Source organism: Dermacentor andersoni, chromosome 3 (assembly GCF_023375885.2).
Source record: "Dermacentor andersoni chromosome 3, qqDerAnde1_hic_scaffold, whole genome shotgun sequence".
In the NCBI taxonomy this organism is placed as follows: domain Eukaryota; kingdom Metazoa; phylum Arthropoda; class Arachnida; order Ixodida; family Ixodidae; genus Dermacentor; species Dermacentor andersoni.
This window is the reverse complement of record NC_092816.1, coordinates 133,899,823-133,926,056: the sequence shown is the minus strand read 5'-3', so window position 1 is coordinate 133,926,056 and position 26,234 is coordinate 133,899,823. Positions and strand designations below refer to the sequence as shown.

The window sequence follows — 26,234 nt, the reverse complement described above, 5'->3', positions numbered from 1 at the left end:
GTTACTTTGTACCTCTGCCAGCGTCCTATTATTTGTGCTGTGTGCTTTTCTTGTCTTTTTTGGGCTTGCTATGTCTCCCAATTTCATAGCAGGTATGTATTGTGTGTCTGTAAAAAAAGATATTTATAGCTAATACGCTGCACTGGCCCCTTACATAGACAATGTCAACTTTGGAAGAAAGTAAAAATTTATAATCAATCTTTTATTGGCAGGACCATTAGAGCAAACCATACAAGTCTGATTTTCCATCTTAGACAATAGTGTACAATTTAGATAGAGGTACACACGGTCCTGATGACTTGATGGTAGTGTAAACGCACGCAGCTGGTATATCCGGTGTACCTGTACAAACGAGGGAAAAATACAGGTGAAGTACAAAGGATTAAAAAGAATCTGCAACTTGCACATAGATATGAACATGTCACTGTGACAGCCTGAGAGCTGTTGTTTAGCATTTTCTTAGCCTGTTGGTCTGTGGGCACAAGTGCCTGTCTTGTATGAAGCGGCTAAGCACAGCTTCGTGACGACTTTTTTCTATCTGCCACCCAAGAATGCGCTCTGTAGTAGTCAGGCTCCGCCGGGATACTTACGGCAACAGGAACATAATGTGGGCAATGCAAGTGCAGATTTTGGTTGCTAAAGCTATACCAGACCGATGGCAAGCAAATTTTGTAACACAGTTGAATATCTGAAATACTTGCGACTTCTTAGAAGCAGAATGATCAGGTTTTCAAATTGAATAATACAAAGTGAACCTGCCCCCATTAAAGCTTCAACTACAAGAAACACATTCCTGACAGATTGTCGACACCAGGTGGTGTCATCAAGAACAGTGAGACACTGGGGGTGACACTCTCTAGATGCTCAATTCTGCCCATGCTAGCTCAAATAGCTGGCCAACGATGTGTTGGAAACTTGTTCCTTGTAGTTGGGCTTTGAAAATCCTGTTGCCGCAGGCAACCATAAAGCAGTTGCACAGCTACTAATGGAACTATGTTAATGCATTGCTAACGAACAAATAAACCTCTTAACAGCATTGAAGTGTACAAACAAATTGCCACCGGGGCTCTGGAACAATAAAAGAAGTTTCACATCACCAGGTTGTGCCATTGTTTACTGGCAGCTTGTGAATACACTGAAACCCAATTGTAACTGGTGTATGCACTAAATATAGTTCACCATATCAGGTAATTCTTTAAATTCAATCTCACCTATAATGAAATGAAGCGAACTTTTGTATTATGCTTGTTCTACACGAATTTTGTCTTCAGTGGAAAAATTAAGCCAAAGTTCCCTGCTTTTTTTGTAAGCTAAACCACGCATACTAGACAGCAATTTTTACTTGTGCCTTGAACAGCTTGCCAGTCACTAAACATGGTAACTCGATGGGATCTTGCTTGTAGTACACTGCTGGCATGCTTCTGAGCATTCTCGAATTTAGGCACAATAAAGAAAAGATGGAAACACGACAACAACAAAAATGCCTCTGTTATGAGCAAGTGTTTTACATGAGTATCAGTCAACAAGTTTTGTGTGTGCGATATAGAGGCTAACTCACTTTATGCTGGTTTATTATATTCAGGTTTGACTGTAGAACTGTACAAAGAGAAGAATGCTATTTACTGTGAGTGTGGATCTTTTCTGCTACGGTAGCCGAACATGACTTGGAGCACACAGTTACTTTTTTATCCAATTCATCTGCCAAAGGGCCAGGGCAACCTCTGTGAAAGCTTCTTAAACAATAGGCTCAACAAATATCCAGTACTACTCCACCATATAGCGGTCGCCTGCACACTCAATGCAACTCGTAAATACAATTTTTTGGGCACACAGGAACAGTGAGGGAGCTTGCGAGTGGAAAATCTTCCATGTTGGCCTCTTGTATGCATTTCAGCCAGTGTTTGCGTAGCATACTCTGATTAAGGCTTAAATTTTCTGGTCTCCTATCTGATGCTACATAATATGTATTTGCAATTGCGATCAAGCCACAGTCAAGCATGTTGCACTTGTTTTGTGCCCTTAAGTGCAAATGGTCAGCATTGGCGACTAATTTTAGCGTATGACCGATTTGCTTGAGGGCATCAGAAGGGGCACCTTGGTCAATCGAGTCATGTACAAAGACTGTTTTCATCAGCATCAGCATTGGTTACTGTAAGCCAGTGATCAGGGTTTTGTATATGCTAAATTTGAATAAATGGTCTTTTTACTTGAGTATATAGTAAATGATGGCCAAGTAACACATCTGGAAAGCTGTCCCAAGAATGACATTTTTCATAAATTAAGGTTTGTTTTACATTAATCACGCCATCTGATATTGAGGTACCGTGTACTAAAGCATTTAAATTGGCATCTGAAAGAGAGTAGCATTTGCAGACATTTAACATGTCTGCTGTCACCATTGTAAGCCTTACTATTTTCTTCTGCGATGGCAAAAACTTGCGCTTAACAGCTTTGACTTTCTTTGGCCGTCCACTTCTTGCTTTCACCAAAGGTTGCTTTCACCAAAGGTACAACGAGCTTTGTAATATTCTATTGCCTGCAACTGCTTGTAGCAGTTATTTGGGGTAATGGAGCTGGTGTACCTTGTAGGCTAACTGTAATTTAATTACTTGAAAAGGTGGTTAAGTTCCTGATGAATGTGTCACATGACGCAAGCTTTCCATTATTTCCTTCTCACCACATTTAGATAATAGATTAGCCACAGTCTTTGTCATTTCACAAAGTCTCTTGCAAGTGTATGAATACTTTTCTTGTGTAGTGTCGAACTCCACGGATGGTGGCAGCTGAATGCTGCTTTTCACCACTGGTGCGGCACTTGAGGCCATGCAGCTATCACTCAGGAAATGATCCTTGTACCACCTGCCCAGTATGCATGCTTTGTCAAAAAGGTCTTGCTGGACAGGATGGCGAGCTGCTAAAATGTGTGCACAAGGTAAACTGTACCAATTATAAAAAGCACGCATGCAATGCTTTAGGCATAATGAAACACTGTGCTCAGAACTTGCAGAAGCCACTACCTAAGAATTAGTATTGGAAGTGACCAGATAACCTACTTCTTTAAATGCTGCTCAAGTACTCTACTTGTGGCCTCAGAAGTACAATTACGGGCCAAGTCTAGATGAAACGGTTCACTGGCATCATTTACATTTAGGTTCACCTTCATTTCCTTAAACTTGGAAAATTTTAGAGGTAAGAAATTCTTGCCACTATAACTTACTAATGCTTCTATGGCTTGAACCAAATGCATGCTTGAAGTGAGATAACTTTTAATCTTTTGATTGTGACACTAATGTGATTATTCATCTTATTGCCAAATGTAGGAAGTTTTTTATGATATGCATGTACTCGCATTTCTTTACAGGAGTGCCAGTTTCACATGTAATAAATAAAATCTTCAGAAGCCATAGCTTCGAGCTCAGTAAGCCTCTCTAAGTAGTCCTGCACAGTGAAGGAATAAACTATTCTATTTCAGAGAGACAGTAAATGGTCACACTGCAATTTAGCTTTCTCACTTAAATTTTGCTGAAAGCAGTGCAGCATGTGCCATGTACACTAGATAATTTCAGAATTAAGAAGAAACTTGGTCAAAATGTGTAGCTTGTTCATGTCTTTCTATCATAACTACTCTGCAAATAGACACAACAAATGAGTTAAAATCTCCAAACATGTAGAACATAGCCTGCAAAATATCAGTCATTTCATTTCGCAAGAAGGCATAACATGCAGGTCTCCTACGACCTCCACTATTCAACCAAAATCAAGTGCAATATATAACCTTCAATGTTTACTTTATATGTTCTGTTAATAAATAAAATCTTTGGATACTTCTTTTAAAATCTCAAGCATGTGCCTTTTCTGAAGTAGCACAAATTGCAGGTTATTACTTTGGTTCTTTTCATAGTGAATGACCCAGTTTGGATTATTTGCTAAGCAGGTGTCTATTTCGTCTAAATTCATTTCTCCATGATGCTGCTCATTGGGAATAGCAATAGAAAACCTTAGCTTACAAATGTTAACATCCTTTGTAGTTAACTTCTTGCCTTTCTTTCTGTTCGACCAAATTTTTAAAATGCTTTGGGCAAGTATCACATTTGGCAAAATCAGAGAATTCAACCTTCCCTGCATCATTCAGAAACCTGCTTTCAGGATACTTGTTAACATCTTTTGTAGTTAACTTCTTGCCTTTTTTTCTGTTCGACCAAATTTTTTAAATGCTTTGGGCCAGTATCACATTTGGCAAAATCAAAGAATTCAACCTTCCCTGCATCATTCAGAAACCTACTTTCAGGATACAAGCCGCACATGTGTGTGCGTGTGTGCCAGTACGTGCATATATAGTTGCATAATTTTGCTTAGTTTGCAGCTTAGTTATTTGATAGTGCTCAGTAGGTGATTTGCACAGGCTTACTGATATTGCCATTTCACAAACAGTGCCATTGTATGCTTGCTTGGGTCATTTTCCTGTGCCTCTGCTTTATGGCACGACTAAAAACAGCTATATGAAATCCAAATATACTCATAGTCTTTAGACTCTGTTGCAAATGGACTTCTGCGGGGCCTATTTATTGTGACTATGTGCTTGCCGTCCCGGCACCACTCATCAAAGCTTTGCCTAAAAAAAATAAAATTATCAAAGGTTGCATTTAAATAAACTTTGCTATCTCCACCGTGCAATACATTCGCAGTGTTAGGAACTCTGGTCGTGTTGGCACCAGCTCCTTCACAAACAGTCTGGGCATCAGAGATGGCGGGCCTGCAGCCGGATATCAAAGCAGCCTCACAACACCTATATCACGTGGAAGCAATACACCCAGCTTTGCTTAGGTTACCAGCCTCTATGCCAGGATTGCTCATGGTTTGCCCTCCATCTTGCATTGTTCCTGGCCTACAGCATTTGCAGAGAGTGACTTAATTTGGAATACCATATATGACAGGTCTGCACTCGGCCGTAGCAAGTGCCAAGCATCCTTTATTCTGTCTGCTGGCCGCATTCTGCACCTTGCCACAACTATCACAAATGGCATCATAGGAGGCACTGGCTTGTTCTTCAAGCTTGCTACCAGAGACAGTAGCAAACTCAGACTTTCTACTGTCAATACGTGTCTGTTTCTGGCTTACAACTGCTGTCAAAGGTGAAGCGAGCTTCAAGAACTTGGCACTTGTCACAGCAAAAACTTTGCCTTCCCTGTCACCAGCCATGTCACAGCTCCATTCTTGCTTGTGCAGTGTCGCAGTTTTCTGCCGCCTCTTCGATACCACCACTTTCCACTAACTGTTGCCACACTGGGAAACAGCCTCTCGCACTGCTTCTTCTCAAGCACTGGCCTTTCCTTCTCCCACAGAAGAGCACACAACAGGAGCATTCTCATGCTTCTGTGTGCCTCTCCTAGCTCTCCTGACAAAGTGGTGCTTGCACCTCGACCTGAGATCATTAGCTCAACAGACTTCCCCTTGGCTTTTCCCCTCCTTGGTACACCTATGCCATGGAAAATGGGGGAAGGCAGGCTGTCCCAAGTCCACCAAGCCTTGCTTCCCTTGCAGTGGACATGGATAGCGCCATCAAGTGAAAAGCCAGGACCTTGAAGGTTTCTGGTCGGCTGGTTGGTGTTGTGCCTCTGCAAGGGAGCAGTGCTGGCTTTCCAGACAGGAGCTGGTACTGTGGAAGGTAGACTTGCTGCTTGAAAAAAAAAAATGAAAATATGTAAATAAAATGGGGGCAAGTCAATCAGCCTCAGGGATGGTAGGGATGCTGTGCTGCCCAGTCCAGCCGGTCCATGAAGAAGGCGCCTGGGTCTTCTTGTAGCACTGTAAGATGCGGCTTATCTCCGGATGGATGGGCAGGGTGCAGGACTCTTGGTACAGGAATTCTGCCAGCACCTTGTTACCAAAGCAACTTGGGCGGACACCATCTCTGCTCAGGCAGCTGGACCACTTGTCCACGAGACCAGCTAAGAAAGTGAAGCCACACTCATGGCATTACTGTATCAGGGCAACATTAACCTTTATGTAGTTGTCATTCAGGTCATGCAACCAAGAGGACTGAGCTCCCCATGGACAATACTGACTCTGCCCCCGAGGAAGAATGCCAGAAAAAGCTACATGCAACATGAGATTCCTTTCAACGATCCCCTGAGCGAACTGGCGGTACTTGTTCATGCACACGCTGACACTGTCAACAGTGTTGTTAGTGCCAACATGCATAATGACATCAAAGCCAGCTAGCTTGTCAGCAATCATTGACAGCAAGTACTCAATCCTTATTCCTCTATGCGTGGCAACACTGACTCACAAACTACAACGCGATGGGAAATACTGGTCTGGCGTATTTCACCATCGAGTCACCGGCTATCTGGAAACTGGATATACGCATGCGTGTGACGTGTTTTAGTGACGTCACTTCCATATGTTGCAGAAGTTGGTTCTGTGTAGGGTCATCTGGGGAGTCGTGCGTTGCAGTAGTCTTTGGCAAATGTAAGGCGGGGCCGTGACAAGCTAAGTGGCGCCGGACGTCGGCATTACTCCGCCATCGTGGTGGGCCAGATTCTCCTTTCTTGCTTCATTTCTCACCTTTGGTGCATAACCACGCCGGGCTGCACTGGGCATAAGTTTGTGCACTTGCAAACTTACGCCTAGCTTGGCGTGGTAGCACCATAGCGATCTTACCAACGGTCAAATGGCGGTGTATTACATCATAAACAGCCCATGGCAAGCCCATCTACAGTTTATGAGAACATACATGTATGCTCATTATGGCTTTATTGGAATCATTTTGCTTTAGTGAACACATTTCAGGCAGCCCCTTTCAGCAGAAGTGTGACCAGCCACAGGGCACCAACAAATAGTCCAGCATAGGGGAGTGTCGTTATGTATTTACATACAGCGACTGTGGCCTGTGGTATATTGTTCTCAGAGTAAATCAACCTTCACACAAAGTTCTGCGGTGCTGAATAGTAGTGCAGCTAGCGCGTTGACCAGGCCTACGTGCATGCAGGCTCGGTCAATAAGGATTGAGCATTTGCTGTCAATGATTGCTGTCAAGCTAGCTGGTTTGATGTCATTGTGCACGTTGGCCTTGTTCAATCTTGCACCACATCTGCCGACGTTCACTTTCCTGTGCCCCTCAAGCACACATATAAGATTACTGCAGTAAGGTGGTTTGTCCCTTTATTACTCACAGCAGCTGTTTCCCGTCCTTCCGCATGACTGTCTTGCGTGCCACAAATGCATCGTCCGCTATCGAAAGCAGTGGTACTGCACAGCTGTCACAGACATGCAAGGTGTTTATCATACATAATCTGAAACACAGTGGTTTCAGTCCATGATGACATGTTAGCATGAATCCACTGAAGACGGGAAAAATATCCGCATGTTATCCTTTGTCCGTGGCGTGGTGTACGGCGTTGCTTGTCTGCTCGTTTCATGCTTTTTACTTCTTTAAGTCTCACTTGGCCGCAACTACAGCTGCGAGAGCACAATCAAGATAACACAGTGGAACAGAACACGGAAACTAACGCAATCCTGAACACACGACCCCTTTGCCACGGCACTACACCCACGGAGGAACATGTGTGAGCATGCACAACCATAACACAACCACCATTGTGGCCTGAGAACACGGTCGCTACAGCAAAAGAAAGAAACAAAAAAGATAAAATACCACGCGACTTTCTCCACACTTTTCTCCTAGCTTGCGGAGGGGGTAGGGCTTCTCAGTTTTTTCCTTTCTCTGTGCCTTGCTGAGCTAGAGTGCATAAGAATACTATTGTCTGGTACACTCTAGCCGAGCTAAAGATGTGCCTTTCGCCATGTTGATGATTGATAAGGAAGACAAATTAACGTAAACACAGATCTGTCTTAAAGAATGGGGCTTTGGTAAGCACATTTAAGAATAGTCTTGCTATCAGATCCTTTTCTCGGTCGGTGCAATTCACTCGGGTTGAGGGTGCACTTTCAAGGCTTCTCAGTGGAGGAAGCCTGGAGTGGTTGATGTTCATAAAATGCATCAGCGCCTTGAATGAATGAAGGCCCATCGTGTCGACTTGGCTGAGACAAGGAGAATCGTTGAATGCTAGCGCGTGTTTAAGAATACAGGGGTCATTGTGACAAAGTTCGAATAGTGTAGGGATCACGGTGTAAGAATAGGCTAGCTGGCTGAACGAAGGCCGTCCAGGCGGAAAAAAGTTGTGCATGTATCGCGTCGCCTTCGGCAGATGGCGCCACAGATACAAGGGCTTGGTTTTGACCTAGAGAAGCAGGGCGAGAGTCATTACGGATGTGAAAAGCGTCAACAAAACGTTCGAATTCGCTTCTTACATTAAACTAGACGGGTATGTTATTCCAGCTTGAGACGGAAACTTGTTTGCGATGAACGAAGCATATGTTTCACAAGATTAAGCGTGCTCCGAGGACGATGTAGTGCACCCGCTCATCCATGCCGGTATAGGAGCATGGCACGATGAGTCCAGCGCAACGGTAGTCGGCAATACTGATCAGGCTCCTTGACGCTGCAGCGAACTGTGTCAAATATTAGTGGCTACGATACCTAATCCACCCACCGAACTTACCATGATGAGATGCCAAAACCTCCGCGCGAAAACTAGTTTTATGTGTACGGTAACCTATATAAGCTCACAGTTAAATTGTAATGCGCTTCAAAACAACTTTCCAATGTGGCTATTAGAAGGGCGCATTTTTTAATAACCGAACTTGAATGTTCTGGTAGAGGTGGTTGTGATGTTAGTGTACAGGATGGACTAGCTTTGGTTTGTCGGCATTTGCTCCGTGTGAGTCAGTCATATGGACGACTGTCATCTAAAAACCAGGGACGTAAAAGCAGTAAAGGTTTGTGCAGATTGACATTTAGTTGACATGTACAGAGTGCATGACAAACTGAATTATTCGTACAAGCGTTACTGTTCCATAAACAAACTGGACACTGGCACACATTTCGCGCACACGGGTAAGTTCATGATGCCCATCATTTAATTCAGCAAATTAAATGTAGAGTTTTAACCTACTGAAGCTTCGACAGCTTTCGCAGCTCCTGCGACTTATTGTTTGCCTCAGATTTCTGTTGTGTGCAGAACTGCCTCATTCTCATGGGTACCTAACTGTGTAGCATGCCAGCCATAACTTCTTTATGGTCGGCACAGGAGAACTGAAACTTGTACTTATCAAGCATGTTGTCCAATTTTAATTCATAGGCATTTCTGAGAGCCGCGTGCTTGTGGAATTCCATCTCCGTTGCATGAAGCAACTGAAAAAGACTTCGCTTTGGTTTCAAAAGGCCTCCCCTGGTTTTACACAGAACAAGGCTGCCTTCCGGCTGATGATGAAGTGCGCTTTCTTCCAATAACCCTTTATGGCATTTTGCACACATTGTGCTTTTCAAGTACTTGCGGCATATAAAACCAGCTAAATAATAAAATTTGCAATCTGCAGCTACCGGTGCTTTATGCAAGTTGTCGAACACATGGTCAACTTCCTCTTCAGCAGCAACTAGGCCATCTAGCTTCTGTTTGCGTTGCTTGAGGTGTCCTTCTGACTTGACACTGTCGTCAAAAGCATGTTTCAAATCTTTGTGCGTGAGTAGAGGTGCACCTTGCCGAGATTGATTTTCAACTGGACAGTTTCCGAATTTAGGGGGTTTAATCAAACTCTAATCTGATAACATGTTGTAAAGCTGCAGAAATGTGGGCATAGATGGGTGGTCATTTTGGCCACCAGCCTGTTGGATAATCCCAAAGAAGCGTTCCAACACGTCTTGGTTAAGTTTTCCTGTTAAAACATATTTGAAACCGCACTCCTTTAGCAGGTATCTTGATAGTTCCAGTGCAAATAAAAGTCACACGAAGGCCCTCAGTGGCTTGCTCGGTTAGGAAACTTGCTCTTGAGATTTTTTCTGATACGACTTCTTTTTCCCGTTTATTTAACCAATGCAACGACGAGGCCAGGACCCTCAAATCTCTGCTGCCAACAGTGATGCTTTCCTGTGGATGGTTTAGCTTGAGAGCATCAAAAAGATAATTAAACCTTAGTGTGAATTCTACTGTTGCCTTGACATTTTCAAGCCCTTTTGTGCCTTTCTTTGAGTAGAATTCCAAGCCTTTCGCTACACTCAACCTGAACAACTGAGTGAGCTTCACCCGCATTTTTTCAGTCGAAGGGTTGATGATCGACAGAGTTAATTTGGGACAAACACGCAAATTTTCCGGCTGTTTAGAATCCTCCATAAACAGCCTGTCAAAATGTGCCCATTGAACGCGATTGCCATTTACGCACAACACTTTCTGTGAAAGTAAGCGGTTCCCAACGCATTTCATAAGATAGGTCGCGTCAGAAAACACATGAGTTTTTTTTTTCAATATGGATCAAATCCACGTAAACACAAGTTAAGAAAAAAGTGAAAATCTGTTTCCGGACCTAAATGCAATGCTATCGAAGCTATTATATGGTATGCTTTACGTCAGCTAGGGCAAGTTTACGGCCACAAGTAATGAAAAATTAGGTGGCGGATTTAACCAATATTAGGATGAGAACTTTGGATTTGGCTTCTATTGAAGTGAAACACTGGATTTGATGCGGTGATGCGAATTTGCTATGAAAACTTTATGGAAATTGACTTTCAAGAATGGCATGATGTAATTTTGGCAGAAATGCCATAATAACATTGGCAGCAGGGCATTGCTGTGTTTCAAGAACGCTAGAACTATATATGAAGAGCAGGTGCGTCTTCTTGGCAGTATAAGCAGGTCTCTTCAAATTGTTCCGCAGGATCATTTTCTTGGGCGCGCCTGAAGACACTAACGAAGTAAGCAAGCTCTTCATTGTCTTGTCATGAATTTCCAAAATGCTTCACAAGAAGGCTAGTCACATCTCTGACTTTAATTTCGTTGACGTGGTGTGTGTACAGTGCACATTTTATGGGTGCTTGTGCAAGGGACCTTCCCCTCTTTAGCACTGACACGAAATTTGACACAGAAACTTTATATTGGGGTTCTGCTCTAATTTGAGGACTCCTACCAGCTGCATTTCTTTGAATGTAGAAGACCTTCGTTTCGGTTATCTTGAACGGCAAGCTGGATGTCAACTTCATCGCCGTGCAGTAGGCCTTCCAGTCATACGCATCCCAATGTTTTCCAAGATCTAACACAGTGCCGTGATTTGAAAAAGTCCTTTGGTAGCGTTGCGGATTCAGGATTTCTTTATGTCGTCTGACATCTTTTTCAATTCTGCTAAATACCCTGTCTGGGGGTAAAAAACTGCGTCCTGTGACAGGAAACACAAGGGAAACTACTGAGACTCCTGCTGGAGCCTCATTCTGGAGCCACCAAAAAAGCATGCAAAGCACAGCACTGTTCTTGTTTTGTCCAGCAGAGCCATCAGCTACTAACCGCACCTCTTTAATTCCTTCGAAGTTAGCGCTTTGAAGTGTATTATGTACCGTACTGGCTACTCGGTTGTTTCCTTTGGAGCTTTCATCTTTGCTCCACATGTAGGAATGGACGGCTTCTGTGGGCATTGATCCATCTGCCTGGTTTTCCACCATGCAGAGGTGGTACTGATACAGCTGGTGGCTGTAGTAGGCTTCCTGGTCCTGAACTTTGGGGAGCACTTGATTTTGTTGGCAATCAAATGAGAAAGTTTTCAAGTCTTCCCTCTTCTCACGCAGCAGGGAATAAAAAGCCCTATACTTCAACCTGTGCACATATTGCTCTGTTATGACACGCTGCTTCTGTGAAACATCTTCACAAGTTTTCATCTCAGACGCATTTTTCAGGCATACAGAGCAAACCTCTGTCCTCGGTGTTCTGAACGAAAGATTGAACTTCGCTCGAAAAATGTGGTGAAAGAAGCCATACTTCACCCTCACATCTTCGGGTGCTTGTTGGTTATAAATCGTACTCCAAATGACAGAGTGGAACGATTCATTGGAGTTTTGGGTTCTTCTTCGCTTGCACCTCTCCAGCAGCCTTCCATCTGCCAAGCACTCATACACAGGCAAAAGGGCCTTTGCCACGTCCGCTGGCAAGTTATACTTGTGCCTTGGTTGTGGCTCACCTTTTGCTGTTGCCGTATTATGACGGCACCAAGAATCCTTGCCACGTGGGCACAGGCTGTGGTTAGAGCAGCTGTCGGTTGACGTGACATGGTGGTCAGTTGCCCTTACCGCTCTCTGCATGGCGTCAACATCACCACAGTGAGACTTGAGTGCTTGACCATAATAGGCACTCTGCCTGTTGATGGGGTCGGCTGTGAGCTTCCCCTTCCCACCAAGTCCCCGCATGCCTTCACTTTTGTGCTTCTGGAGCAGGTTTCGAAGCTCTGCACTCATGCGTTTTTGCATATGATTGATGCAGTCTTCTTTCTGTACACCTACGAAGCTGTACACCTTTGCATTCTTGATAGCATTAAAAGTGTGGCTGTCACCGTCACACAGCAAGGTTGTGTACTTTACTTTGTTGCATTCTAAAGAACGCTGGAACGTTGCGTTCTAAAGATCAATCCAGCCTCAACTTCCATTTGGCCAGATTTGCAATCAGTGTTCTTCTGGCACTGGTGGGATTTCCTCCACCCAGCATACTCATCAGAGTCAGGTTTGGGTCCAATTTCACAGCCCAAGCGAAAGTTCGAAAGCACGACGTAGTCCAGGATGTAGCCAGTAAATAGCTCTGCCACTGCACCTACTCCTGTATGCGAAGAATGACCTTGCGTCATCCAGGTGCCATCAAAGCACACAGCAGTGTTGCCTTTGTGTTCAAAACACAAGTTTTCATAAAATGCAACTGCTTTTTCTGTGCACTGCACCATAACAGCCTCAGTTGCATGCGTCGCACCGGGGTTCAGAGTTTTTTTCAAATGCCGCTGAAACGTTTTTTTATGGAGACCTCGGCCAGACAGGCCCATCACTGCGAAACTGTCATTCATGGCTGTCTGGCCGTTACCTGTTGCGAGCGTCGCGCGGCCAGCAAGGATATTAATTTCAAATGGGTTGCATTTCTTTCGACCCTGTACCTGTCGCGAACTTCATTCAGTCGCTATCTCGCTGCACCACTTGCAAATCAGCATCAGTTTCACATCAAGGCCATATTCGTGATCTCCTTTCACCATCTCCACTAGTCCTTGACAAGTCTGGCAGTACAAAGTGCCAAGGAGGTCGTTTACCGCACGCATGTCGGCAGCTGTAAACGCTGCCTTATGTTCGTCTGTGACTGATGCTGCTGCGCCGCTGAGTTCCGTGAATGGCTCCATTTTTTGCATCGTTGCTGCCATCCACGCAAGCTGCTCGAGCGTAGCCTTTCCACGAGCGCATGCCTCCCTCACGTCACTGTCGGTGACAGTTTTCGAGTCAATTCTCACTCGGCCGAAGACTGCAGATGCATTGGGTGCACTGTCCGGCGATGCAACGTTTAGCAAGGCATTGTTTGGTTCTCTGCGGCAGCCGGGCGGTTGCTCGTCCCTGCGTCGGTCGGCGAGTCTGGTGTGCGCAGGCGCGTTGGGTGCACTGTCCAGTGAAGCATTTTCTGCTTCTCCGCGCCTATCGGGTGGCTGACGATCTGCAGAAGTGATGGGTGTACTGTTCAGCGATGCGTCGTCCAGCGAAGCATTGTCTGCTTCTCCGTGGCTAACGGGCGGCTGCTCGTCTGCACTTTCTCCTCGTCGGTCGCTGACTTCAGACAGAATAGAAGATGATTTCCCTACTTTCTTTTTTGTTTTCCCTTGTCTCTGGCTGAACATATACATTGAACGGTGCTTCTTCGGTCCCCCGGGCATAGTTCCGTTCCGTAGCGAGGACTCGCTCAAAGTGGCGGCATGTGCACCGTTCATGCCAGGTAGGCATGTGCAAATAGTGCTTTTTCACTTTGAAGTGAATACAAAGCGAATAGTCATCGAATTCCAATAATTTTGAAGCGAAGCGAATATTTTCGAATCGAAGTGAATATTTGGGACTCCTAGTACACAACAGAAAAATTGATGGAGTGAAGTACATAATCTTGTTACAATGATCTCTGCAGGCTGTTTTATCAGTTATATTTTATGAACCATTATAAATGTGAGGCAATGAGAAACAGACATGAGGCACGAGACCTTTTCATATTTCAATTTATTCAGACCACTGTGCACTGCTCACCCAGCCTTTCATCCTAGTGCATGTTGCTATGTATAAACACTAACTGCTCAACATGCTCAGGGAGAAGGTGTTCTCTTCTAGTAGTGACATTTCCTGTTGAAGAGAACAACCTCTCACTTGACACTTGGGTTGCTGGCACTGACTGGTATAGCCGAGCTAACTTGGACAGTGACGGGTACTTGACTTCGCCGGAATTTTTCCACCACAGGAAAGGATTCTCCAAGCGAGGCCAACAGATGCATAAAGGTACTCCTCCACCTCCTCCATCAGTCGCTGGGAACCAGTGCTTGAAGTGGTGGTAGAGGCCAAAGTTCCAAAAACATCCTACACATCACTAGAGACAGCTTGTGCAGGTGCATTGGACTCTTCCCTGTCTCTCCCCGAAGGCAGGCTCTTCTCCACATCTGAGCAGAGTAGATTTTTCAGCCACCTGTTTAACAGGGATAGGCGGGCTAGTTGGTGGTTGAAATTAGAATGCATCATGTAACCACGCAAACAACAAAGGACAAAGAAGGAAACACACAGGACAGGCGCGGAACTTCAACTGAGACTTACGCCGGGAAATCCCACATTTATACATGTATCGTAATCACACTTGCTAATCATTAGACAACCATCACTCGACGTTGGCCCTCTCTTGTGGCATCAGCTACATAGGGCAGACAGGACGGTGTCTAAACGTCACACTGCAGGAGCACCGCGCAGGAGTAGAAGGATTGGCGGGGGGCAGCAAATTGGCTTACCATTGTTGCCATTGTCGTAATTGCATGCCTAGGTTCCACGACACTAAAGTCTTGAAGATGTTTGTGTCACAACTGAGCCGAGAAATCTATGAAGCTTACTATATAAAAATGCAATCTGGCAGCTGTGTAAGCAGCTCTTCAGTGTCATTGAGTGATAAAGAGTTCAATTATTTACATGCAAATTTGTGCCACTCACGCCCGCATGCCAACATCGATTGATGGTTGTCTGATGATTAGCAAGTGTGATTACGATACATGTATAAATGTGGGATTTCCCGGAGTAAATCTCAGTTGAAGTTCCGCACCTGTCCTGTGTGTTTCCTTCTTTGTCCTTTGTTGTTTGTGCGGTTACATGAAGCATTCCAATTTTCAGCCACCGTTTCTCATTTATGGTGCCGTAACAGACGGCTTTAAATTGGGGGTCCAATGCTGTGCTCAAGGCATATGTCACCTGCAATTTTATATTGACAAACCTGGACTTCATGCTATGAAGGAGGTTTCCTGCAAATGCAGACTCCTCCCCCACAATGCTGCTGTTGCTGAGTGAGCAGAAATTGCATGCAATGCATCAGTGGCACCACTTGCGAAAGAGTTGGGTGCTTTTCGGAGCAAGACTCTTGTTGCATCGTCAACACATTTTAGCACTGATGTGACGGATGCCATCAGATGCCATTCACTTGAAGTCAGGTTTTCCAATGTGTCCTGTTCTGACAGATTCAAGGAAATTGGTACGCGGAGCTTTAAAAGGTGTGACATCATTTCATATTCACTGTTCCATCTCGTCACAACATCCTGAATCACTTCAAGGGGCTCTAAGCCCATGCTAACCTGAACTTCTTTGAGGCGACTCCTGGCTTGGGAACTCCTCTTGTAGTGCCCTACAATTGCTCGGGCCTTGACACGCAGCTGCTCAAAATTCTGTGTCCTTCGCACACTGGATGCACAATTGCAATGTATGTGCGAAGCACTGTATACTTGTCCATCCCGTTCGCGATGCGGCGCCCAGGAAGTTTCTGGCATTGTCAGTGACAATGAAAACTGGCACATCTTGAGGCAGTCCCCACTCCTTTGCCAAGTCAATGAGGATGTGCTTCAAGTTGTCAGATGTATGGCCTTCCGGCATGTGCCAGCATGCAAGGTAATAATTGTGAAGCCGGAACTCTTTATCAACGAGGTGGCATGTAAATGAGACATAGCTATCCCCGGGCCTAGACGTCCACCCGTCGGTCGTCACCAAGTAGCATGGGGCCCCGTCAGTGAAGTGATTGCGCAGCTCATTTTTGATCCATTCTTTTTCTTATGGCATAAAGTTCTGGCACGACACTCCGAGAAAACGTAGTCATCAATGGGACCTTTTACTCGGTCACTGCAGTGTGCATCAAAGACAAGAAGCCTGGCTCCTCAATGATAGAATAAGAGTGCAAGCCAGTGGCCAGGAACTGCGCAACCTTCGTTGTTAACGTTTTTGTGCGCTGACTGTCACCTTTCAACGTCGGCTTGAAGTAGCTACAGCTAGCAGCACTTGCATCCACCTTGTTGGTGCCCGTCGTCTTTTTCCAGCCTGCAGGCTTTTTTGAGCGTTCGGCATCGCGGAGCTTCTCGAACTGCTTGAATGGATCAGGGGGATGCTTTAGGTGATTGACGAGGGTGGTTGTAGTGCCCGTGGGCGTCTTAAGGCGCATCTTGCACGTGCGGCTCGTCACGTCACTGGCTCTGCGATCGAACTCCGAGATAGCACTCCAGAACACCCGCTGCGCCGATTCGTTCATGGTTTGGCTACTTCACCTGTGCGCACAATCGAGCAAAATGAACAACTAAACCGTGTCTGAAGTTGATAACTTGAAGCGACGTACACATCCGGCGACCGCGTTTGCTGCAAGCGCAAGCCTAAATAAAAAGATGGATGGATGGCGGCTGCACTCTTTGTAACGGGCGGCAGCTGGCGCCATCTAGCCTTTTGCTCTTCCTCCTATCTTTTTTTCTTTATATCCCCTTCTCCTTAAACTAGTTTTCACTCCCCTCCTCCCCCCAAAATAAATATCTAAGGTAGTATAGAAAACATTAGCTCCCCGATTTATGGTATTATCTCTCCGTTGACTTCCTCCACCAATCCTCAAGCCTCCCCTTCATTACTGCCACTCTTTTTCTCGTCTATTTGCCCTCGTTCCCCGGGAAAACCTAATGCCCCTTCTGTCACTGTTCCCTCAGCCAGAGTTGGGCAAAGGTCTGTGCATCTCAGCACTATATGCTCTGTGGACTCAATTTCGGCTCCGCAAGCTGTGCACAAAAGGTCCATGTCTTCAAATTTAGCCCTCTATGTTTTCGTTCTCAAAACCCCCATCCTAGCTTCGAATAATAGTAAGCTGCCCCGCGAGTTATCAAATAAGAGCTCTCTCTTTATCTCCTGTTTTTGTGTCCTATACATAGATAGCACTGGCTTCCCGAGCATTCTTTCTTCCCACATTTTTCTTTCCGTCTCTTTCACCTCCTTTCCCACACTAGAACCACGTTGGACCCCCTCCCTCCGCTGTAGGTATCTAATCCTCAGCTTCCTAGTTCTAAGTGTCCACTTTGTGTTCAAACTTTTCATGTATAGATATTTGTACGCTTTTTGTGCCCACCTTTTTCCCCCAGTGCTGGGAGTCTCTGTTCATATTTTAGCTTACTTATTGCCTCTCTACCTTCGTATGACGTCCATCCCATGTCCCCCTGCACTCCCTCATTAGGGGTGTTCCCATGCGCTCCTAAAGCCAACCTGCCTACACTTCTCTGTGTTGTTTCCATGCATGCCTGAACTTCCGATTTCATGCACAGTACTGAATTTCTGAATGTGAGGCCACGTACCATAATCCCTTTCCATACGCCCCTAACCACCTTGTACCTATTATAGTTCCATAGTGCCTTGTGTTTCATTACAGCTGAGTTCCTTTTCACTTTTTCAATCATAATTTTTTCTTGTTCTTCCAAGTACTTTTTGCCCTCGTTTAGCCATATGCCCAAATACTTGTATTTTTCAACATGATCAATCTTAGTGTCTTGTATTTCCAATGGTTCCCCCCTTTCTTCATTGTATACTATTATCCCAGACTTCTCTCTACTGAATTGCAGTCCCAATTTTTCTACCTCCTCTCCACATATCCTCATTAGTTTCTGTAGCCCTGCTCGGGTGTCCGCAAGTAGTGCAATATCATCTGCATACATCAGTCCGGCTAGTACTTGAGCTACCTTCTGCCCTTCCAGCATATAGCTTATGTCGATTCCTATTGTGCTCTGTTCTAGCCTCTTGTTCATTTGGCTCATGTAAATCATAAAAAGGAGGGGCGACAATGGACAGCCCTGCCTGAGACCACTTCTTATGTTAGCTGGCTTTGTAGTTTCCCCCTCCCATATTATGTCTACCTCATTATCTGTATAAAGTTGTTGTAGGAATCCAACCACCTTTCTATCTAGATCATATTCCTTCAACTGGCTCCATAACTTTTCTCGGTTTACATTATTATAGGCTCCTCTAATGTCTAAAAAAGCTATCCATAGTGGTGTCTGCCTGGCTGCCGCTATCTCTATGAACTGTGTTATACAAATAAATTATCATCTAGCCTTCTGTTCCTTCGAAATCCATTCTGCAGCTCTCCCAAGATCTCTTCACTTTCTGCCCATTCCTCAATTCTAGAAGCTATAAAAAGCACATGGTTGCTTCACCTAATACCTACTACCGCTTAGACGAACTTTTTTTTTTAAAGATTAGTCGATGTTAAGGCGGTTTATATTATTTCTTCAAATACAAGGTATAATATGTACTTTTATGTAGATAAATACCTACGAATATTATGATGACGTTACAGTTACGTTACATTTAGTGCGTAAAAATGCAATAGTAAACACTTTCTTTAAAACTTCCGAAGAGCCATAGCTATCGTTATCAATATTGTTTACGTTCGTGAATTCGTATGCTAGGTCCAAAGCTCGGTCACAGCCTTGTTTCTTTCGAGCGGTCGTGGCTCCGTCAGCAAAGTGGCATGAAAATGCTCTACCCAGGGTAGATATAGAAAGAGAAACTTGCAAAAAACTTACGCGTACTGTTATTCTTAAACTTCGAAAGACTTCGAAAATATTCGAAGTTTTCGAATAGCCCTGTTCGATTCGAAGGTCGAATCGAATATGACATTATTCGCTTCGGTATTCGAAAGTTTCGAATATTCGCACAGCCCTAATGCCCGGGCAATGGGCCTAAGCTTATCAGATGGTGCCATTCGGGTCACATGCTTTTACTGACCAATGAGAATGCGCGTTGAAGAAAGCTTTGCGCTTATTTTACTTATTATGCAAAAAAAGTAAGGTGGGCAGACAGGAGACAAGAGAAGTTGGTGAAGAAGAGAAGTTTTACTGTGGCTGGCACATGGTGGCTAGCCAAGAGAGGATGGGAAGCCAGATGCGCGAGCTTTCAAACATGACCAAGATGGCATAGGTGCGGCTTTTCGTTTTTGCGCAGCGCACGGTCGAAACTAGCCCTGTTAGAAACTACGCTATTTTAAATCGATATTACGGTGCAATTACGCATCAGATTTAAATGGAAATTTGCTCAAAGGTGCAGAATTATGCCAGGAATCCAAAAATGAAAAGATTGAAAATCGTTTTTTTTTTACCGATTTTTGGTCCCCAAGAGCTGTGTCTCCCCTTAAACTCATCGAAGTGCCACTTCGGACGCCGACGGATTACAGTGCTAGGCCATCTCATCGACGCTTCCGGAGTACAACCCGACTCGGAGAAGGTTCGAGCAGTAATGGCTTTTCTTGTACCTCAGTCTGTCAAAGACGTCCGGAGTTTTTTGGGGCTCTGTTTTTATTTTTGACGGTTCGTGGAAGATTTTGCAGCAATCGCTTGACCACTCACTAAACTTCTGAAGAAAGACGTGCCTTTTATGTGGGGTTCCCCTCAGGCTGCCGCATTTTCACACCTTATCACGATTCTCACCAATCCGCCGGTCTTGGCCCACTTTGACCCGTCCGCACCTACAGAGGTGCGAACTGATGCCAGTGGTTATGGAATTGGCACCGTCTTATCGCAACGCCAACACGGACACGACCGCATTATAACCTACGCTAGCCGGCTCCTGACAACTGCAGAGCGCAACTATTCAATTACCGAGTGCGAATGTCTTGCACTCGCTGGGCTGTTTCAAAGTTCCACCCATATTTATATGGCAAGCCCTCCTCAGTAATCACAACCCATCGTGCGCTCTGTTGGCTTTTGTCGCTCAAGGATCCTACTGGCCGGCTCGGTCATTGGGCCCTCTAAATACAAGAATATCCCTACATAGTGACTTACAAGTCGGGACGCCAATACCAGGACGCAGATTGTCTCCGTTGCTACCCAGTCGAAGACGCGACCTCTACGTCTGATACTGACACTGACGTCTGTGTTCTCTCTGTTTTTCCACTGCTCCATGCCGCTGATAAGCAGCGCCGTGACCTGTCCTTGCGTATCATCATTGACCGCCTGGAATCGTCACTTGCTGACAGTTTCCTTCGCTTATTCACACTTAAAGATGGCATACGCTACCGCCACATTGTTCACCCCAACGGCTCTGTATTACTCCTTGTGATCCCTAAATATCTTCACTCGGCTGTTCTCCACAAACTTCACGACCTCCTGTATCACGTACCTACGACCAGAGCCGTCGACGCTTCTTTTCGCCAGCGCTTGCTCGCTCCGTTCGAAGATACGTAGCTGCGTGTGAGAAATGCCAGCGACGCAAGACTCCATCGACGCTCCCTGCTGGGTACCTTCAACCACTTGACATTCCCGCGGAACCATTCTTTCGGGTTGGTTTAGACTTATTTGGCCCTTTTCCTCTTTCTACCTCTGGGAACGGGTGACCGCTGTGGCCACGGATTACACCACACGCTACGCCATCACCCAAGCGCTTCCTACAAGCTGCGCCACAGATGTCGCCGATTTTCTTCTACACGACGTGATTTTATTACATGGAACTTCTCAAAGACAGTGGCCGGACATTCCTATTAAATGTTATCACGGACATCCTGCAGTCGTGTGTCACGAAGCACAAGCTATCCACGTCATACCAATCCATACACAAATGACCTTACGGAGCGTCTTAATCGCACTATCACAGACATGCTCGCGATATATGTCTCTTCAGACCACACTGACTGGGACCTTGCTCTCCCGTTTGTCACATTTGCTTATAATTCCTCGCGCCACGACACCGCCGGTTATTCCCCATTTTTCCTTCTGTTCGGCCAAGAATCAGCACTGCCCTTCGACACCGCCCTCCCTGTTCACGTGGCACCGACCAGTGAATATGCACTTGACGCCATCGCCCGCTGTGCCCATGCAAGGGAAATTACCCGTGATAGCCTTCTGAAATCTTAAGACAGTCAAAGGCATTTGTACGACCGGCGACACCGAGACGTGCACTTCCCGCCTGGTTCTTTGGTGCTTCTATGGTCTCCGTCGCGTCAGGTCGGCCTGTCAGAAAAACTGCTGTCTCGTTACACAGGCCCATACCGAGTGCTTCGTGCCGCGACTCCAGTCACCTACGAGATTGCCCTTGATGCCCGCTCTTCTTCCCAGTCCAGTGATATCGTGCACATTACACGACTGAAGCAGAATCACCCTCCCAGTGATGACATTTAGACGCTCCGGGACGTCGCTTCTGCTGCCGGGGGTAATGATACATGCATATTGTGTTTTCTTGTGGCTGATGCACGTGGGCACCCCGACGAAGACAACGAATGCTCGTTGGCTCTCGAGCTGTCGGCTGAACTGGCCAGCGCTGCAGTTACCCCTTGTAAATATCCTTTGTAAATAGTCTTCAGTCTTAATCCTTTGTTCGCATAACAATATCCAATAAACACAGAATGGCTCATAATGGTGCACAACTAGCATAACATATACAAACCCACGACCCAGACATTGCGTGTGGCAGTGGCTGTTTTTTTCCATAGCCTCCTTTATTTTTCTGTGCTTGGTCAACGGCGGCCGGGGCCATTGCTAGGTGCCGTTTGTGCAAGTACAAGAAGCCGCTCCCAGATGGCGCGCGTAGCAGTAATATGTAGAGTAGAAAACGGCGTGCTTTGTTACAGCGCAGCTTCCATTTTTTCCAAGCATACATAACGTGGGAGAATGGTCACCATGTTGGCTACCTATGTATTGTTTTCATACGTATACAAGTGTATGTAAATGAGTAGTAGTAGCTTAAGACTTTATTCAGGCACAAAACATTAGGCGCCCAGGATTTCAATGGCCTGCTGCACGAGCAGGCGTCGTTTATTTTCAGCTCCAAGCCAGTCCAGCCATTATGGGAGGGGGTGGGAAAGAAACATGATTACAGAGCAACAGGGCAGGAGAATAGGTTGGCATAAAGGGCAGGGCAGTTGTGACATGAAGGATCGCGACGGAATTTGTATATGTAAATGAGGAGTTAGATTACCAAGCAAATTGTGAACAGGACAGCTGGGGCATACTGATAGCATGCGGCTGCAGCATAGTTGCGATTCCAAGGTGAAGATTTAGTTTTTCGACTTCATCACCGGCGATGCTATTCATTTTGCTAGTTCCTTAGGTTACCCTTAGGTTACCTCATTAATAAACATTATATGAGAGTATTTCTCAATGGCTCAAGAGTCTGCTGTGAACACCATTTCATGTTCCGAAGATGTTTTTTGCAGGCTACTTTGAAAGTGTTCCTTATCTGTGTGTTTACTACCGACCTTTGCCTGGTAATGATGCAACGGGACCAAAAGACAAGGCACATTTAGTCGACATGCAAGAACTTTACTGTCATAAGCAAGAGAAATCATAAGGGCAAATACATGTCACAGCTTCAGCAACTTCCTAGAAAGTGGCTTGGATGTAAGTGGCTTGACTATGTCCCTCCTGTCTGTCACAGACAAGGTATAGTTCGTGAATACTGGTCTGAAGAACTTTGCACAAACCGGTTTCAATAGTTCTTTGTGATGATCACTGCATGCACGTGCACATTTTAATGCTCCGTGTTCTGCAAGGACATCCACGGCAGTTGAGACTACAGCTTGAAGGGGCTTTGCCAGAAACCTCCTTTTCTCTAGCATAACTTCAATGTATTTTCGCAGTGTGTAAAGCACATAGACGAATTCGGTAGATGGATAAAAAAAGCCCTCCCCTGTCCTGATGTCGTATCAGGTTTTCGCTGGGCGCACATGAGGCAGATTGTGTGAGAACAGCAGTGCAGGAGCTGCAGTCCATCTTCTCTTACACAACACGGGCCAAGTAGCCTCCTAACATGGCGAGTGCCGCAGTGTCTGGTGTAGGCAGCAAGCTTTTTGGGTTCTTGAGATCGCGAAGGAGCCTTCTTATCTCTTGTGGAAATAAATCCACATGCTGGGTCACTGCAGGCTCACTACTCAGTGGTCCAAGTCAGTGGTTTGAAGTGTCAACAACATTGCTGTTTAGCGAAGCTGAAACTAAGCCAGTCTTCAAGACCATCTCCACATCAGAGAGGATTGCTCGAGCATCTGTCTGATCGTTGCTCCCAGCAGATCACCTTAACCATCCAAAGAATGATTCAATTGGGTCCGATGAGAATTTTCTTGTCAGAACGAACTTGAAGCCTTCAACAGCAAGGAGGTGCTGCACATTTGATGTGATAACAAGGGCTTGATAAGTTTCCTTGCTAAGGAACTGTTTTGCTTGGCAATGACGTCGCATGTTTTCAAGGCAACTTAGGAACGACGTCATTAGCCAGCTTAGATGTGCATCTTCAGCACTGTCATGCTGCCTGCTGTCTGGCAGTATTTGATGAATGTGTTGTGCCCAGTTGCTCACATCCATCAGCAGGAGCCAACGGTGCATCACAACCATAAACTCATCTGTAGGCCCCACAGCAGCAAAACTCATGTTGCATGTGTGTCCAGCTTGTTCTTTCAGAAGCTTAAGTGCAGCAGTGACCGGCGGTGATAAAACCTGCACAGCTCTTGACACATTCATTGTTTCAATATAAGATGGGAAAACATGCTTCCTTGTTAAAAAGCAAACCAGTTTAACGGTACTGTCTTGCTGCATCTGGTACAGTTCTTTCAGGTGTGAGGAAGACACTTCGCCATCTTTTTCAAGGTCCCTGGCAAGGAATTGGGACCGCACATTCTTGATAATGTGGCACTGGTCGAACGCGAGAAACAATTTTCGTTTTGGATCCTCAGGGTATTCTGTTTTAAAACTGTCTGCATCCTGAAACAAATTTATTTTGCTGTGTGCAATGACTTAACCTTCCACCACACAGAAGTTGAAATGCAAGGACATTAATCTTGTGATTGTCAGACACAATGCACACAATCTTAAAGCTTATTACTTCAACTTCCTTTATCACAAGCTTTATCAATGGAAAGAGCTCCTGTCCAGTGCAATTCTTTGTAAAGAAATACCCAACACGTATTCAAACATGCACCAACAACCTTGTTAGCACAAAACACAGAAGTGAGTTAGCCAAAACAGGTTCACCAGTAGCTGTTTCTTGAACTCTATTTCCCACATCAACTTCTCCCACAAACACGTCTCTTTGCTTGTTGTACTGCAGTCACTGTTGAATCTGTATCTCATCCACAACTAAGGAGCACACGTTAGCTTGCTTGGTTTTTAGGTTGCTTACCTCCACCTGAAGCCATTGTATCACAAGGGAGGTGAACCCTACCTTGCAAGAATTTGCTCTTGGGTATCTCTGTAGGGCTGACCAGCTTGGCAGCTTCAGGATGCCTTCTTTGCGGATGTGCTCATAGACCCGGGTTAATAGATATATAAGAACAATGCAGCGGCGCACTACTAGATCTGACCAGGTAGGTCTCGTCCTGCTGAAATTCTTGATTTGATCGACGAGAATGCTTGCACCCAAGTGCTTCTTGCCCGCCGCTTCGACAACACCAGCAAACGTAGCAATATTGCACTCCTCTTTCAGTCACATGGGCTCCTCCTTATACCTGTCTACAGTTCGTTTGAGTCGCTCTATTTGAGTTTTCATGTCGCTCTCTTTTCGTCGCCACTTCTGGCGTTCTATTACAGACATCGAGCTGTGAATATCTACCTGGGTCGCTTCGTCTTTCGTTCTGCAGTAGGGCTCGACGTGGAGCCGATTGTCACCACTTGCAACATATATGTTCGAGGAGTCAAACACGGGGGATGATGCAGTCGGTAGCGGAGAGTCGGCAGTGACATCGCGAGGCAGGCAACTTATAGTAGCATGGACAAGGGATGTGGAATGCAGAACGGCAGCCTCCCGTTTTCTCAAAACAGCATCGCTCTGGCGCTTCTTCGCAGGTGGTTGCATATACTCTGGATAGTCTGGAAACGCGCTTGGGGTCGCACCTTTTTCAAGTTTCCCAGTCTTGCATTCTTCCTTGTAGTCGTTAGGGAGGAAATGTTTGCTGCAAACGACCAAATAGCCTGATGTGGTATTCAGCACCCAGTCCTTTCTGGATATCACTTGCAGCCACTTCACTCTTAAATCGTTGTCACTAGAAATTTCATGGAATGAAATTCCTGGCACTTTCTGCTTCACTTCTGATTTGCGTCCCGGCACACAGCAGTATGCCATAGCTCATGGCACATTCGAAATGCTGCATAAACACAACGCAAACAAAACGCGTCCCGTTTGGAACGGGGCAGTGGGTTGCGCCACCAAGCTCTTGCTAATATACAGCCTAATGTCCTATCTAGGTTACAAAAAGAAAACCTATGAACTCCTACAACCAATTTTACTGATCCCCTATTGCGAACTTTGCTTTTTTACATCTCCATTTTTTTTGTCGTTTCCCTACTTCCACGAATCTTCCATTTGCCTCTTACTAATCTCTATTGCGGACACGTTTACTTTTACACTCCTTTCGCTGAACTTAAGGGCTTCAAGAAGGCCAGTGGTGCCTAAATCGACCGCTCGGCAGACGTCTTCACATTCTAATAAAACGTGCTCTATCGTTTCCCTAGCTTTACCGCAGCAAGCACATGCTTCTTCTTCCTTCTTATATCTCACTTTATAGGTGCATGTTCTAAGGCATCCCGATCTCGCTTCGAAAAGTAATGAGCTTCCCTTTGAGTTATCATAAATTCATAGTATAATCATAGTTACACCGCACACCCACTACCACAGGCATGGCGCTCTTTGGCCATTCCTGGCCCTTGCGCCATGAAACCCGATACATCATCATCATCATCATAAATTGTTTCTTTCCTGATTTTGCTTTTTCCTGTTAAGTAGTTACTCATGGCATGTTTCTTTTCCTTTGCCGCCACCGATGAGATTATTTCAGCCTCTGACTTTCCGCTTGACGTTGTTTGTTGCTGTATTACCCAGCCTACAGGCCGCATACTTG

General features: G+C 45.4%; 1 long non-coding RNA gene and 1 pseudogene across 1 annotated transcript in view; one reads left to right on the top strand and one right to left on the bottom strand.

Annotated features, from left to right (window-relative positions):
- The window catches only part of LOC129383218 (uncharacterized), a 122,012-nt gene that overhangs the window by 72,797 nt on the left and 22,981 nt on the right, over window positions 1–26,234 (top strand). The window lies entirely within an intron of this gene.
- Window positions 22,713–24,135, bottom strand: LOC140216415 (uncharacterized; annotated as a pseudogene).